Here is an 18176-nt window from a genome sequence, read left to right as displayed (position 1 = left end):
AGCAATTTGAAAGATGAGGCTTTGTTTCAGAGAGGAAAGCTACTTATAACTGGTAGCTGGCAATTGTTGAAGCTAGCTCTGGCTACTTTAGATACGAAATGAACTACCTTTTTCAAGAGTACCGTGGTCAAATCAGAAAACTCTCAACTTTTTCTTGGCTAATGCAAAGCACCTCTTTTATATTAATTTAAATGTGTGATGCCAGGACCACTGATCCCCCATGGAGAGGATTTTCCAGATGCAATAATGTGGCTAATTGCAATAAGCAGCCCTACTTCTCTCTACGTGGATATTTTCTTGTCCATCACATTGAAAGATCTTAAAAGCCATGCTTACTCGCTCAACTTTATTCAGGAAACTTTGACACATTATAGCAAGTCTGTTAAAAATTTATTTCACTGGGCATAAAGATCTCTGGCTGCTTTGCTAGGCAGAAGTGAAGCAGTGAATTTGTACTCCACATATAATTAGATTGACTCTTACTTTGGGGATACTTTTGGATCCTTCCACATCAAAGTAAGATCTAGAGAAGCAATAGCAAAATTCCTCTTTCTGGAAACATTAATTGTGGTTTTCAGCAGCTGTTAGTGGACTGTAGCAGGACAGGCCTGTGCTCTTGCCAAGGATCTTTCTTCCCCGCCCATCCATACTGTTGTACTATCCCAAAGTACCTGGTCTCACGGGCATGCTCTACATGAAATGAGTTAGGGGTCAGCCCTGTTCTCAGCAGAGACTTGTCACAGAATCTTTCACCACCATCGGCAGCAATTAGCACTAATTGGTACCCTGGGCACCCGCAGAACAGCAAGGTCAGTGATGGAGTGAACAGGCAGGACAAATTACCCTTTCGCCTCTGGGAAGTGAACTTATTGGTTCTGTGCGAAGCTGCTCTGTTCCCACCACCTCAGCTGGGCCTAGGAGGTGGATTAAGGAGGAATTTATTCCCTGAGGCTGTCAAACAAAAGGATTGAAGAAGTTCAGTTCACTGAGTGGGCAAAACAAAGCAGCTGAGTTATGACCACGAAACAGCCATAAATAGGTCTTCCCGTCCTCACTCCGTATTGCCTCACCCCTTCCTATCTCTCCCTCTCGCTTTCCATTTCTCCCTATAATATTATAAATCCAATCAAAGCAAGTGCTCTGTCAGCATTTTTCTCTCCTTAGCCTCAGAGTGCCTGCTGTTTATACTCATTACTGTGCAACCCGGGTCACCGCGTGGCTGGGAAGAGATGTGGTCATTTGTCTTCGCTTTGCTACTCTATCAATTCATCCTGCCCACTTCACCAGAGATACAGGAGTGACGTGAAAACAAGTAAAATGGGACCTGTGCAAAACTTTGGTCTTTGCAGAATATTAATTCTACTACGTGCCCTTGGGTTTGTCATTCTAATATCTCTACCATAGCTACTTTAAGTCAAGGGGTTAAAGAATCCTTGACAGAATTATCAGAGAACAATTAATAATCCTTTACTCTGCTACAAGTAGCCACCAGATGACTTGGCATCCCTCACAAGACAACAGAAGGCAAAGGGATGTTGGCATTCTGCCACCTTAGAAAACTCGCTCCTCCCTTTCGCTTAAGTCAGATGCCAGCACTCTTCTGAAGGCTGAGCAGAGAGGAATAGAAAAGGGAGTGGGCGTTTGATTAGCAAATTCACAACAAATAAACGACAGCACCAGGATATCATCTGTGCTCTTCTGTCTTCCTAAGATGAGGAATCGGTTTGAAACTAAACAAAAGCCATTCACTTTCCACCCTGCATTACTTAAAAAAATACTTCTTATCTGAGTTTTTAACCATTCATCTGGGAGGAAGGAACCTCAAAATGGTTGACCTAGAAATAATTCAGCCTTGCAGAGATGTCTGAGCCCAGACATTACCAAAGCCAGGAGGGACCTTTTAGAAGAATTTATAACTAGATCAATACGTCAACTGGTCCTGCCCTTAGCTCACTTGCGTTTTTGCTGAAACTGAAAGAAGAGCCTAGAAACAAACTGCCAGAAGGCTCACAGGTGCCACAGATCATGTAAGGCGGCAAGTCTGGTTTTTGTAGCTCCTTTCCCTTCCTAGAAGGGCTCCAAGAGAAGCTGATTGTGATATCTGGCCTAGATATCTTTTCATTCTCAATGGCTAGTAAAACACCTGATAGAAAATGCTCAACAACTGTGCGTTATATGAAAGAATGGATAAATGAATCATCACTGAAAGGCTAGAAGATGTATAGACTTCATAGCAACTAACTGAGTTCATTCCACTCCGCTCAAAGGATGCTCTTTTCTGGAGACCTAGAGCAAAATGAAAAATATATGACATTAGCCAGAAAAGTGACACACTTTCATTTATTCAACTGACAAACATTTATTGACATCTGTGACATGCCAGGCCCAATGCAAGGCAATTGTACACAAAATGAAAAACATAGACTCTGCCTCATAAAGTTCAGTTTAGTTGAAAAGGCAGAGATCAGAACACATAAAGAAAGACAAAGAGATGTGAAATAGCCATCCTGGACTACATCATGGAGAGTACAGAGCAAGAGGCTGCCCGCTCTGGGAATTTATCGAGGAGGGACATTTGAGCTGGGTCTTTGAAGAGTAAGCAGGGAACCAAAGTGGGAAAGAGATGGGTATTCCAGGCTCAGAGAGCGATGGCAAAGCAGAGAATGGCTGTGATGAAGAATGGGCTTGAGGGAGAGGAAGTCACTGAGCATCAGGTTGATAGGGAAATGGGATGGGGTGGAGAAGAAAGGAGGTAGAGGGGGTGGAAGGAAAAGAAAAGAAAAAGGATGGAGACTAAGAGAGCTTGGCCTGTGATCGTTTGGCCAGGGGCCTGTGTTCTACCTGGAATATAGGTCTGGACTCTAACCTAAGGCAACAGGGTACCACAAACAAGTTTTAACCAGGACAGTGACAAGATCAGATTGTCTAGGAAGACAATGTAATTAACCACAAAGCAGTGTCCCTTTCATTCCCCATTCATTCCTTGAGTGTGCTTCTGGAAGCTTTGCCTAAATGAATGTTTCCAAATGATACTAAAAGACTTAAAAAAAAATTAAAAAGACAGTGTATGGAAGTTGTTGGTCAAGGGATGAAAAATTTCAGTTAGATAGGAGAAATAAGTTCAAGAGATCTATTGTACAACATGGTGACTGTAGCTAATAGCGTATTGTACCCTTAAAAATTGCTGAGATAGTAGATTTTAAGTGTTCTCATCACAAAGCTTGATAAGTATGTGCGGGAATGCATATGTTAGTTATCTTGATTTAGCTGTTCCACAAGTATACATATTTCAAAAACATGCTATACACGATAAACATATACTTTGTCAATTAAATATATGTATATATATAATATTTTTAATAATACTGTGAGAATGGGTTGGAGCAGAAGAAAAATAAAGTCAGGATACTGTTTGATAGCTATTTTAAGGGCAAAGTTTAGGAGGTAAAATTGATAACCCTTGATGATGAAATAATTCAAAAGCTAAAAGGAAAAATGGACTTGATAATAATGGAGGTGTTTTCAGCCGGGACAACTGAGTGGTTGAAATGCTTCTTGAAAGACTAGAACCTCTACTTTTAACTCCAGAAAAGAGACACTTGGCCATCAAAATAGTCTCAAAATTGTCATCACTATGTTGAACTATTATACGCTTAAAGGCAGGAACAAATGGCATGTTTCCGAGCTGTGTCAGAAAATAGCAAAAAATACTTTAATACAGAGGAGCCTCGCAGAGATCAAGGAAACTATGACCTTAAAATATTATCATTTCTCAGAGGTCTAGTTTGTGTTTTCGGTGCCTTTGGTGAATGAGAAAGCAAAGGCTACCTTGGAATTAAGGATGAAAAATCATTTCAGTGATAAAGCTCCACATTCATTCACTCCTAACTTCCAGGTTTTAAATGCAATCTTGATTTTATCTCACCTAAGAACGAGAGTGTGCATTTGGTTTTCTTATTAAAGTTTGACTCAGAAACCTGTGCAACTACTCAAGGTCCAGAGACAATGAACAATGATAGAAAGGTGAAACACATTTCACGGGAATGTGAGATGGCAGGTCTGAGCCAGCAGCAGCCCCTCCCTCCGCCTTGGCCTTGCAGATATTTGCCTCCTCTGCCGCAGGCCTCGGGGATCCAGGCCTGTACATTATTCATTTTGCCTTTGGCACCCAGAGCACACCTTTCAACCGCATGGACAGATGGATGGACATAGCTATGCTAGTAGTCACTTCCCCACTGCAAAATGCACCTGAAAACCACATCTTCCCAAGCTTTCCCTCAGGCATTTTAAATACTCAAAACCAGGTAAATTTTTCAATTTTACACTGAAGTTAACAAATACCCTACTGTGCAGGAGTTTTACTCAATTCCAAAAGGAGAAAGTATTTTTTAAAAGTTATAAGCAGCTTAAATATGGTTTTGCACAATAATCTGTTTCATTTGGTTTTTAATCTGTATCAAAACTAGACAGTAAAATGTTTACTACTTCCTAACTAGATCTGGCAAAGGTTTTATTCTATGTCCTTACTTTGTATTTTCTCTCAGAATCTCAGGAAATTAAGGATAAAATGAGTATTAACAATGTTTATGTTACAAATGTAAACAGAGGAAAGTCAAGAAGCCTTTTAAACATTCCTGTTTTTTTCTTTTTTTCTTTTTTTTTTTTTTTTTTTTTTGAGACAGAGTCCTATTCTGTTGCCCAGGCTGCTATGCAGTGGCATGATCACAGTTCACTGCTGCCTCGACCTCCTGAGCTCAAGCCATCCTCCCACCTCAGCCTCCAAAGTAGTTGGGACTACAGGCATGCACCACCACATGCAGCTAATATTTAAATTTTTTTGTAAAGACAGGGTCTCACTGTGTTGCCCAGGCTGGTCTTGAAGCTCCTCGGCTCAGGTGATCCTCCCACGTTGGCCTCCTAGATTGCTGGGATTACAGACGCGAGCTACCGTGCTGGCCTAGGAAGCATTTTAAAAGGGAAACATTTAATAGTCATTTTATTCATCTATGCTGTTCTCAAGTAAAAGCTATATATTCTTGTCCTGTTTTCCAAATATTCCTCTACTGAGGAATTGATATGTCAGAATAAACCCACTTACAAAAGAATCTTTATTTTTGCTTTTGTTGACTTGAGTTTGTAACTCAAATAAACTGAATTGCTCAATTGTTTCACATGTATCATACCCACAGTGAAGCGTTTAATTTTTCTTACTATATTTCTTGGTAATACCTGTCAAGTCAGCTAATCCAATAGATATCATGATCTACTCTGCTATTTTCTTTTTTCTCTTCTACTTCTTATCTGAAATACACCAAAGGCAATGGGAGGCATGAGCGAATTTAAATCCCTTATGAATTATCCCTAGCAATGGTATTTTGCCTTTACCTTCAAGAAGGGCTTTTATAATGAACTCTCTTACAGAGACTTTGAAGAAAACAGAAGAGAGGCAGGAAACTGAGCACCCTGCGGAGAGCCTTTCTAAACAGAAGGCCAGGCCATCTTCCCGCTCAGTTCTGCCTGGACAGCATTTGTTAGGGGTAAACAATTTTCTCTTCCTGAGCCCTGTACAAAACATTTTCAGGATCTAACTCCCAACGCAACAGATTTCTTGACATCTAATCACAGCTGCCTGGTTTTATTGCTAATAATGGTCTATTAAAATTCCAAATCGGCTTATTAGTATCTTTATGTATTTCTTCAGTGAATAAAACAAGAATTCCAACAGAATTCTCTTTTTAAGTCAGTAACAAAGCTGGAAAGCATCAAAGTGATAAGGGAAAAACCTTATCAAAAACCCAGAGAATTCATCTTTAAATTGCTATCAAGGGAAAGGAAAACAAAAAAAAATATGGGGGTCATTCACTGTAGCAACAACATCTCTCCTAATAAAAAATAAAACGCCATGCATGCAGATATTGGCCAAGACAAAGGAGAGAAGTTATTTCTATTAAAGATCTTTCACCTAAGTGGCCATTTTCATTTGATGATATTTAGCACTGTGAGAAAATTAAGTAAATTAAAGGTTTAACATTTGCATGCATCTATTTACACAAAAGACTTGAGTTTAAAACAAGGTAATATGGTAAGATGATGTAGAAAGAGAAATAATTTCTCTAAAAGGAATTAAAGTTAAAAAATAAGAATCTTAGGCTGGGCGCGGTGGCTCACACCTGTAATCCCAGCACTTTGGGAGGCCGAGGCGGGCAGATCACCTGAGTGAGAAGTTTGAAACCAGCCTGGCCAATATGGCAAAACCACGTCTCTACTAAAAATACAAAAATTAGCTGGGCGCGGTGGTGAGCACCTGTAATCCCAGATACTCGGGAGGCTGAGGCAGGAGACTTGCCTGAACCCAGGAGGCGGAGTTTGCAGTGAGCCAAGATCGTACCATTGCACTCCAGCCTGGGGGACAGAGCGAGACTCCATCTCAAATAAAGAAATAAATAAATAAGAATCTTTTTAAAAAATAAAAATCTTTTTCTGGAGATATGGGGGCCTATGCTCTGCTTGGAAGCTACGTTGTCAGTAGAAATATAGCTATGATCGGTAACTACAAGGGGCTAGGCACCGAACACAGGTCCTGTGAACAAGGATGAGGGCTCCTACGGTTCCCAACCAGAGTGGCTGATCTCTGTTGTCCATAGGAAGAGTCAGTGTCCTACACATAGCCAAAGAGCATTGCCTGCATGATAGTAACAATATCAACTGCCCTGGATGAAGACTCCTCCATCGTTTTTTTTTCAAGACCAAGCAAGCGTCTAAAGTTCTTGAACAATTCAAAGAGTAGAGCCCTAATAAGACCAATGTAATATTCTTCTGCTAACCAGGCAGACTGGAGCATACCAATTTTTTCTTAATCTTTTAAAAAATGTGAGAAGTATAATATTATTATACCAGTATTATAGTTTATGTATGTTTCAATAGCGAAACGTAAACAGACCTAGGAAATTCAACTAAAATAAAACATGGACATAAATATGCCAACTCTTTAGAGTCGATACGGTTGTCTTTGGCTCTGCGCTATTTTGAAATGATCAGTCTGTGTCGAATGGTAAGATCTTTTTTAAAAGGCAAGTTTCAAAGCACATTTATTGTTACGACTTAACTTGAGCTTTCTGAAGAAAATATACTGGTTTTAAGAAAATATTGAATGTGGCTTTCAAAATCCCTAAATGAACCTACATATACATAAAAAATGCCTAATGCCACATATAAAGGTCATATACCTTCTTGACCCTTCATCCAGGAGCCAAATTCAGGTGGGTACCTACAACTTCTCAGCTACTGGTAGATGACCACTCCCTCTTACCTGTTACTCAGCCTGCGCATAGATTTGAGTAATTTCATCAGTTACCAAAAGTGAAGCATTGGACTCTGATCTTGCAAAGCAAATAACTCTTTGGGTTTACAAAGGGCAAAAATTTCCATGGGAAATCCCACATATTATAATCACTCTGGGTGGATCCACATTGGTACACCAATGTGTTCCAATACTATATTTCCTATGAACCAACTAAAGTCAGATTCCTGGAAGGAACACTTCTTGGTTCCTACCATATCTATGAAATGCCTACATCCAATTACTGAGGTATTAAGAATGTTCAGAAAGCATGCTTCCTGTCTTGGTCAGATCACGTCTACACCATTGCCTCGAGCTTTGGAGACCACAATTTAAGAGGCAATATTGAGTAATTGGAGTATGTCCAAAGAGTGTAATCAACATTGTGAAAGTAACTTCAAATGACAAATGATTGAAAAAGAACTGGCGATGTTCAGCCTGGGAAAAAAAAAAAAAGACTGTCTTATACTCTTCTCATTGCAATTTCATAGAAAAGGTTCGTTTTGCATGGAAAAACGCTCATTTTTTGTTGGTTATAAGAGGTAAGCAGATTTCAGCACCATATAAGGAAGTACTTTCTCATAATTAGAATACACTGTTTTGTCAAAGAGAAGGGTCACTTTCCTGAAAGAATTCCCATTCACCATCTGCTACCAATACTTTTGTACTAAATAAGAGATTGGACTCCTAATCTTTAAGGTAGCTTTAAATTCTAGGTTCCTAATAATCTGTATATTTGGTTAACTCATAACATACTATACTTAAACACGTTTTTTGCATGAGAATTTTGAGTCATTCTGGAACTAAGGGTTTCTTCCAAAGCAACTGGTTAAGTCAGAAACACTTGATTTGATGCCAGTAGATATGATCCCCATTACCTTACAGATTGCTAAAACTGTGAAAGCATAAACTTCAATGTTTGGCTTAGGTTCAAATCCCTCCTCTACCATTTAAAACCTGATGTGACCTATGCAAGTCCCTTAACCTCAATAAGCTTTAATTTCTTCGTCAGTAAAATGGGATAATAGTGTTTAGCTCATAAGACTGTTGTAAGGATTTTTTTTCACATTCATACAAGCCATGTATTTAAAGTGTATAATTCAGTGGTTTTCAGTATATTCATAGCATTGCACAACCAATACCACTAATTCCAGAACACTTTCATCACTCCCCACAAAAACTCTGTACCCAGCAGCAGTCATTCCCCCATTTCTCCCCAATCCCTATCCTCAGGATAATAAACATAAAGAACTAGGCAAAGTTCCTTGCTCAAAGAAACCCCTTCATATAGGGCAGTTGTTATCAGACATCATACCTACCACATCCCTACAGCATGAGGTTGGAATGTGCTTTTTCCCTGTACTGTTTGAATACTTTCTACATGCCCCAAGACGTACTAGAAATATACACATAGAGGAAGATGGATAGGGAAGGGGAGGGACACAAAAGTTTTTTATGCATAGTCCATAAGCAAATACGTAAATACATCTAAACACACAACTCTTTTTTTAAATGTTTTGAGATAGTCGTAGATTCACGTGCTGTTATAAGAAATAATACAGAGAGACACATGTACTCTTTACATGTACCTATGTAATCCAGCTATTTTTATGTAACCTATCTATTTTCTTATGTTGTGAGGCTTTGTTGTTAGTTTTCTGTCCTCCATCCAATTTACCGATGCAGACGAAGAGTGGAAATAATAAATGTTTCTGAGTGGACCGAGCTGTGAAAGCGCTGAGAACCTGGGACTATTCTCCCTGGAGATCTGTGCAGTCACTCTCAGCTTTTCACTTTAGCTTGAGACACTGTCACTCCCTGCTGAGTCTTCCTTCCTAGAGAACCCCTGACCACTGCTTGGTGAAAAGCAGAGCCCTTTTCTGTGAGGCTGAACTACTCGGGTTCTTGGAAAATGGCGGTGTTGTGGTTCATTGGGCAAAGGGTGTAGTTTGTGTTCAACATTGGAATATTCCAATTTCTATTGATTAGATCAATTAATATTCTAGTGCTGGGGTGAGGTAGTATGTTTTCTTTCCTCCAAAAACAATTACTCTGTATTGACTGAGCTCTAGGGGAAATGTTTCCTAGGATATAGCTGAGGTTGGTTTCAATACAGTTGGAGTCTTTCATGTGGAAAATTCTCTACTTAGCAATTACATGCAATGAGAAAACTTGAATTCATAAGTGGTTCAGTAAATCACAAGCCATGAAGAGTACAGGAAGAGCCAAAGAGAGAAAGTCTGGGCATTTAGCCAAATTCACCTCACCAATATTTCCCAAAAAATGGCCAACAAAATCTTGTGGAGAGCATTTCAAAAACACAGATTTCTGCAGCAAAATACACCCATCCCCACTCCTGATGGTTCTAAATTCAATGGATTAAGGCAGAACCAGAGAAACAGAATTTCCATAAAGCTTCCCACGAGGTTCCACTCAGGAGCCAAGGTTGAGAACTACTGCTTCAGGCTGGTGTATTTCACTGTGATGACCGTCCCTTCATATAGGAAAGAGTAAATGAACACCTCCCTTCACCTCCACTGTCAAAATTCTTAAATTTATTTTATTTTAAAATTATTTTTTACAATGATAATGATGAATTTCAGCTTTTTTAATTACTTAATGGAGATTATCTAGTTGGAGGTATTGATGCCAGTTTCATGGAAGAATATGCCCTGAATTCATCCCAAATTTGAAGACAAAAAATACTATATTCCACTGCTGCCAGATTATTTCACTTGTGACCAAAAAAAAAAAAAAACTCACCAAGCAAGGCTGGGCATAGTGGACCATGTCTGTAATCCCAGCACTTTGGGAGGCCAAGGTGGGTGGATTGCTTGAACCCAGGAGTTCGAGACCAGCCTGGGCAACATAGTGAAACTCCATCTCTACAAAAAAAAAAAATACGAAAGAAGAGCCAGGTGTAGTGGCACACACCTGTAGTCCCAGCCACTGGGGTGGCTGAGGTGGAAGGATCACTTGAGCCTGGAAGGTCAAGGCTGTAGGAGTGAGACCCCATCTCAAAAAAAAAAAAAAAAAAATCTCACCAATGCCAATCATCTTCTAGCTTATCCAGCAAGTGGTGAAGGTGGGTGAAAACAAGTGCATGCCCAGGTACACCCCTACAATGACGAAATCAAAAACTCTGACTGAGCTTCCCCCACCATGCTCCCCCATCCCTTACAAACTCCTCTGTACCCCACAAATCCCACACTTAACATTGTCACTGTTCGTGTATATCAGAATCATACCTCTGAAGACCATATAAAGGTTAGGAATCCAATCTCTGGTACTAGGAGCGCATTTTTAATTAAGAGCCTGTCTGAATTTGGAGCTATTACACACTGTAGCAATAAAATTCAACACTGTCACTCTCTGTTCTTTAATAGCTGACACATATCTCATATTCAAAGTCCCCAAATTATAATTTTAAGAAATATCCCCTTAGTCTCTGGCTGTCAAATAATCTCTGCACAATTTTTCTCACTTCGTCTTCACTTCATAGACTATAACTATGCTTAAAGTGTTAGACTCAAATGGTCATATGTGGCACATAAATATTAAGTGCATGCAAAAATGGTAGCCTGTATCATGCAATCTTGCAAGAACTTGGGAAGGATGGAGCCTAGAGGAATTTGTCCAGGTGGTTCATAGAAGGCCTCTTGGGGAGGTGTTCTTTCCAGAAAGAGGTGCATTTTAGAGATGTGAATCATCAGACACAGCAGATGAAATGAGTGGAGGATACAGTGGAGCAGGTAGGTGGAAGCATCTCCCTTTTGTACCAACATGCCCCAGTCTCAAATGATGATCTCTGAAGATGGAGATGTAGTGTACAGCCACACAGTGTGTCTCAGAGTCTGGTTCCCAGGCCAGGAGCATCAGCATCACCAGGAACTTAGAAACACGAATCTTCGGGCCGCATTCCAAATCATTGAATCAGAAACTCTGGGGTTGGGGTTCAGCAACCTGTGTTTTGACAGAACCTCCAGGTGATTCAGATACACCCTCGGGTTTGAGAACCACTAGATTACAAGAAATGGAAATCTGACACATCCGATCAGACATTTCCTCTTAGGCTGTAAGAATCAAAACCTCTCTTCCCACCCCAGTGTCCTCTCTGCTTGCCCCCTGTCTTCATTCCCTTACACTCGCCTCCTCTTCCCTCTCCTCCCTCATCACCCCCTCCGCCTCACCACACACCAACGAATACCTGTACAGCGTTCAAAGAACTAGAAACCAGCCCCCATTTCTCCTTTACTTGGAGAATGTATTTTATAATGTGTGCATAGTGCGCAGGCAAGGGGCGGAATTTAAACAATACCTAATTAAAGAAGACAACACCACATGTTTATCACATTACGTTGTTGTGCATTTACCCCTTGCCGCTTTTGATGCATTTGCATATCATCTTCTATAATTCAATTCACTTGCTTAAATCATCTTTTATTTTCACTTATTTATTCAGAAGGAAAAGTTTATTTTGCAGATCACCGGGGCCTCCTAGTGGCGATCATCTGTAATTTCATACTCGAATTTTATTCTGGGAGCTCTAGGGAAATGGTATCTAAATCCTTAGAATTTCACCTACTTGGTAGGAGCATGAAATAGAAGCAAAGCAAGCATTTTGTCTAAGAGAGTTTGCATCAGCATCCCAGCTGAAATTTCTTCAGATGTTGGCTTTGACTTCTTGCATTTATCAAACTCCGTATTCAGTCATCTGCTTCGTAGAGATGACAATCGGCAGGCTTCAGGCTCTGCTGGTCAGCTCAAAAATCAACCAGGAATAAGGACAATAAAGAGACTATCAGAGAGAAACATCTTGTGACTCCTTTCCTCAATAACCTTGGGATCTCTCCCTCGGGTTTCCATTTCTACCATCCTGCTTTTGAAGTTGTGCCTGTGCCGGGTAGCCATTTCCCACAAGAAGTTTTAAATACAACATTTTCCCTCCTCTCCATTCTGGAACATTCAGTGGCTGCCTTGCCTCTGCTCTCCTGTGGCAGTCAGCACCGCCCTCTGCATCTCATGCTCACAGGACAGCCTCTGACATCGTGGCAGCTCTCCGAGCCACCCCCCATCACCACCCCTCACCCACCACCCTGCTCCTGCATCAGCTTACATCCTGTCACCTGTTGGAGGGCTGCAGCCAGGACTTGCGGCTTACTCTGCAATATCGCCCTCCAGGGACAGAGGTGCCTGGCCAACCTCAGGCTAACGGGCACCAAAGGCCATTTCCACTTAGACAAGTACTTTGCTGCCAAAGATACTGGTGTCCTTCCATTCTCCCACTCGGTCCCTTTGGCCTGGTCTTTGGCATTGGAAGGCTGTGCTGCCTGAGTCCATGCGGGCCCTCCCGTTGAAAGATTGCTGAAAGGTGGTTTCCAAGAACTGGTGTTCTCACATCACTCCATGGCTTAACTCTGCTGATTCAGGGAGAGTTCCCGCCTAGTAACAGACCTATAAACATCAGCAACGTTCACAGAATATGGCTACAAACAGATCAGATGAGGTTTTAAAGTTCATCCCCACCCCCTTGACCTTCTCTGCTGAAAAGTCACCAGAGGGCAGCCCGCATTTCATTCATTTCATTCTTCCTGAGCTGTTGCCCAAGCAAAAGAACAGCGTTTGCTTCCACCTCGGCACCTCCTTTATATAATAAGGTCTTTTTCGCTTCCCACATTGGTTGTTTTAAGATCAACATACGCCTTTAAATTAATTGCTATAATATGTGCTCCATATTCCTTGCAAAGAAAAACTTAGTGAAGTCTTTGCTGGGTATGTATGTGGATTCATAAAATTCTACTCTTGGAGACATTATAAACAGGAGTACATTTCTGCAGGCTCATCTCAAGAGTAGCCCACTTTAAGCTAATTTGTGCTCAGGTGGCAAATGAAGACAAGGTTTACAAAACTGGATAGCTCCAAATTAGCTAGAATAAAATTAAAATTCGGGATTTCCTTGCAGGGCTCAGAGTGGAAGACTTACACAAGGCCATACTCTGTAAACAGCACAAGCTTTGGTGCCATAGAGACAGAGGTTCCCATCCCAACTGCCACCCATGTGTAACCTGGGAGGAGGCTTATTTCTGCTGAGCCGCAATATCTTCATATATAAAGTGGGTTAATGTCTCCAGGGTTGTCAGGATGATTCAGTGAGATGCTATATTGGAAATCTCTAAAAACAGTCCTGAAAGGAGTGAGTATTCCACTAATAATGGTTATTACTTCAGCAAAGGTTCATAGAAACTACAATCTTTCCAGCGAGTCATCGGAACAAGTCACTCCTATTTGCCCCCAAAGCTTAGCACACACACTTCCTTTTGCCTAGGACATGTCCCGTCTCTCCTCTCTGCCCTCACCTCCATCTCCTTCACCCAGCTACACCTTCCCCAGGAAGCCCTCACTATGCCCTGGTTGTGGGTTAGGCTACCCCTGCCAGGACACCTAGCACTGATTGGTTTTCATGTATTCCCCCTACCAGGCCATCCCCAGTTCTGCCTCTGCCCATCTGCACTGGGCTCATGGCCTCTGTGAGGACTGGCCCTGTCTGTCTGTTCACTATTGTATCTGCAGCCCCTGCTTGGCACACTGTGGGTTTTCAGTAAATACTGAATAAATAAATGAATGAATGACAACCATTAGAGGCTTCCAAAAGAAGAAAAACTAAAATTCAAGTAAAGTAAAAGGTGGTTGCATTAATTATTCTTTATTCAACTATTTATTATGCATTAATTAATAGTTGTATTCTTATAATTCCCTTTAAGCCTCTTTGAATTATTTCTTAAAAAAATATGAAATCTGTTTCCAAGAGTTCTAGTACTTTGTTCCCCTGACCCCTTGAATGTTGCACAAAATGTTTCCTTAATTTCTTTCCAATATGTGATTACAAAATGTGTTTATTATGTTTTACATCTTCTAATTCTTAAATTGACTATCTATTAATCACAGAGGTACTAAGGAATGAGGAAATCCTTGGTAGAAAACTGTTAATAATTTGCCAGTTGCCAACTGTACTTTTACCTCTGCATGCCAGGTAGGTAGAAGCATTACTCATGTTTTTCAATCTAAGAATTTCTTACATTTTTATGTCCTGTCCTTTGGGCTTATTTATGATGGTTTGTGACAAAGAGGCAACCTTTGCCATTATGATTTATACTCTACTAACAAAGAAAACACAGAAGTAGATAAGAAGCCCAAATTAAATCATGGCACTAGATAAGAACACCCAAATTAAATCATGACACTGAAATTAAAAAAAAAATCCAGTGAAGGTAATTTAAAATTAAAACAAAGAGTATAGGCATTACAGACTATGGACAATAAGAATATAGAAATTTTCAAAACCTAAACTACAAAACCTAGCATTTGCCAAATAAGTCACTTTAAAAATTTTATACTTATATTTGTAGCATCATGAAATAATGCCCAGCTATTAAAATATTTTTAATGGCATGTTTTAATCTTATTCTGTTTGTGCTTTTGTTTGAAACACCAGGCAATATTTTTTGGTTTGGTAAAGTGTTCGTTGTTGGCAGAAGATATTCAATATTTTTCTATGTTTTTTTCCATTAATACCATTTATCACAAAACTGACCTGGATTATCTGTTATTGTTTTTAGTAATCCCTTGAAATTGCTTGATGGTAAATGCCAATTCTAAAACTTGATTGGATTTCAGGAAAAGACAATTGCCTTAGAAATAAAGAAACAAACAAGGAATAGAGAGGAAAAATCCTGCCTTTGAGCAGGACTTTTGAGAGTAAAAGCATTGCTTATGATAGAGACCAAAGGTTAGTTCAACAGAATAAGCAGCCAACAGTGTATGCCCAGCAATCTAAGTACCACACAGCCACATGCGACCTGAGTAAACACAAATGTCCAGCTCAGGAATCCTTCAAAAAGGAGTTAATATGACCACAGAACTAATTGATGCTAACCAAGGCACCTAAGACACAACTATCCCGTTAATACTACAGTATAATTATACAGAACGCTGTCTTTGATTTTGTATGGAACTTCAAAGCAAAGCAAATATTGACACTGGACTTGCAGGTAATATCCTAGACTTAATTTCACATCACAAACTCAAACACAGTGATACCTGGGTGTGGAAATCATTCGCAAACCACTTCCAGGCTTCATAAGGAAGATAGAAGGAACTGGGTCCACACACATACACACTAACACAAATGCCTATAATTTTTAAATTTTGCTGTGCCTGTATTCCTATTAACACTTTTGCAAATTATTCACTTGCTCCATTCCCAATTTTATTTCCTATTATCACCTTATAATTTATATATGACTTAAAAATACATATTTTTGACCATTTTTATTTTCTTCACCTACAATTTCCATGAAAACTAAATTAAAATGAAGTATGAAGAAGCACAGTATATTAAATTTATTTTAGCCTTATCAATAAGCTTACTTGTCTGATTTGCTTATGGTTGACTTTAATTCTTTTATATCTACAACCCAAGGTCACCAGCTAGTTTTCAAATTTAATACCTGCAAATCTCTTCTTGTATCAAAATTCTACTCAGTGGATGTGTTTCACTTCCAAATGATATTTAGAAATTATTTGTCTGCTCATGTGCAAATGGTGCTACCTAAACAAATGAGACATGGTCTCTGTCTATAAAGACCAGGCTTTCACTGAGAAGGCCAAGCTCCTAGACTCTGAGGCCTTAATGAAGAAAAGGAACAGTCCATTCTGTTATGCTTCCTCATCTCTTCCACAATATAATGAGCATCCTATTTGGCTGCAGATATGTTAGGAAGTTACCCAATGTCACCAATTCTTTATCCAAAAGAAAGGGAACAGAGTATGAATATGGAATGAAAAAAACTTTTTTTTATAAATTCTGGTAGACAAAAATTGGTACAAATAAAAGAAGATATATCATTACATTCCAAGATAGAAGGTTTTAGTGCAGTACTTAGTTTCCAAAGACAGTTGATACGGTCTAGGGAACAGAACTCTCATGGTTACCTGTGTGTAATTTTAAGCTGCAGAGAATCTCCTGCAGGTTGGGGCATCTTCTGTTGAGTGATAGCTATTCTGTATTAACCTATATTAAAACCTTGACGATAAGTAAGTTCATTCTATTGAAAATCCAGAAAGTTACTGAAAGAATTGGACTAAGGTTTTTAATAACATAGTCTAACTTGTCAAAAAGCCAGATAAAAAGGTGCGAAAATTCACAGTATAACTCCCTTGGATGGAAGTTAACAAATCAATTCCCAGTCCAAAAAAAAAAGTTAGGCAGAAAAGGCCTACTCTAATTACATCTTTTGAAATTAAATTATTGTAAAATTGGATCTAAAAAGTATAGAGAAACTCCAGCAAAAAGACAAAAGAATAAAAGAATGAAGTGGATAATAGAATGAAGTGGAAAAGAGGGACATGATGTGTGTGGCTGGGTGTTAAACTTTGGGTGTGAATGCTATAAACAGAATAAAACAATGAATCTGGAACACTGCGTTTGACAGATTGGCACATAGAGAAAGAGGAACTTTATAGAATTGTATGGTTGGTTTGGTCCTGATGCTGTCTTTGAAAGGACACCTTATGTTTTCTACCTAAAAATAACTTAGTAATGATATTCGAATATTTTCTTAGCAGAGGAGCCATTTTTTCATTTGTTACCCCAAGGTTCCTGCTGCATTTACAACTCTCAGGCTCCTAGAAGCCTCTAGAGGCAGCTTTCAGGAACCTTGGAACTCTACTGACCAGTTCAAAAACCACTGTGGTATTAAATTCATGTTGTTCAGAGTCAACAGATACTCATATAACTGGAGTGGGGGTGAGTGTGTAGAACCTTCAAAATCATCTCAGTATATACACCCATATGTGATCTCTTAAGGACTTGGGGCCTAGTCCTTGTTTTACTCCCTGTCTAGTCTTTTTGTTCCCTGAGGGAGCTTCACAAACTATCTCTAAGCTGTTGACTCTAAATGTATGCACAGTGGCTCAGCCCTGACTCTCTCCCACACACTCTACACTCTACTTGGTGGGAAGGTCTCTTGGCTCTGGCAGCCAAACACGTCTAGAACTGGCCACTTCTCGCCACCCCAACGCAGGCTGCCACATCAGCCCATTCTAGTCTCAAAACGCCAGCCACAGTGGTCCTTACATGAGGAAAGTTTATTTCACTCCTCTACTCACAAAACCATTCAGAGATTCTCCGTTCCACCAGAAGAAAAACCAGAGCTCTTTCTGAGGCCTAAAGATCATGCTGGACCCTGTGATAAGCCACCCAGATCCTCTTGAGGGTGACCTAACCCCTGCTGCTGGAGCTGGTGGCAGGCAGCCCACAGCTGTCAACATGTTCAGGACTGCCTCAGCTGAAGTCACCTCATCCAAGGTCACAGAGTCTTCCCAGGGCAGCACATATCCAATGACTGGGCCACACGGGGTCATAAAGGCCCAGACATATCTCCCCAGTCAGGACAACTCCAGAGGCCGCTCTTGGGCCAGTGCTCCATGTGGGGGTCACCTCAGACTGTTACTGGGCCTGCATTGCAGCTCGACCTGTTTCTGCCCCACTTCCTTCCATTCCTTTCCACAGGTCTTCATTTCAATGGCACTCCCTAAAAAATGACCTGCTCACCCAATTCCCTCTCAGAGTCTTGTTTCTAGAGAACCCAGCCTGCAACACAGTCCGACGTGATCTAGCTCCCTGTAGCCTCTCTGAATTCCTGCTCACTCTGCGCCAGCCTCTCCTGCTCACTCTGTGCCAAGCACTCTGGCCTTTGATATTTCCAGAGGATCGGCTGGCTCCTGCCTCCAGATCCCTGTGTGGTTGTTCCTTCTGCCTGCAACACCCTTCCCCAGA

Source organism: Hylobates moloch, unplaced genomic scaffold, assembly GCF_009828535.3.
Source record: "Hylobates moloch isolate HMO894 unplaced genomic scaffold, HMol_V3 SCAFFOLD_4, whole genome shotgun sequence".
Classification (NCBI taxonomy): Eukaryota; Metazoa; Chordata; class Mammalia; order Primates; family Hylobatidae; genus Hylobates; species Hylobates moloch.
Note: the sequence above shows the minus strand (reverse complement) of the source record.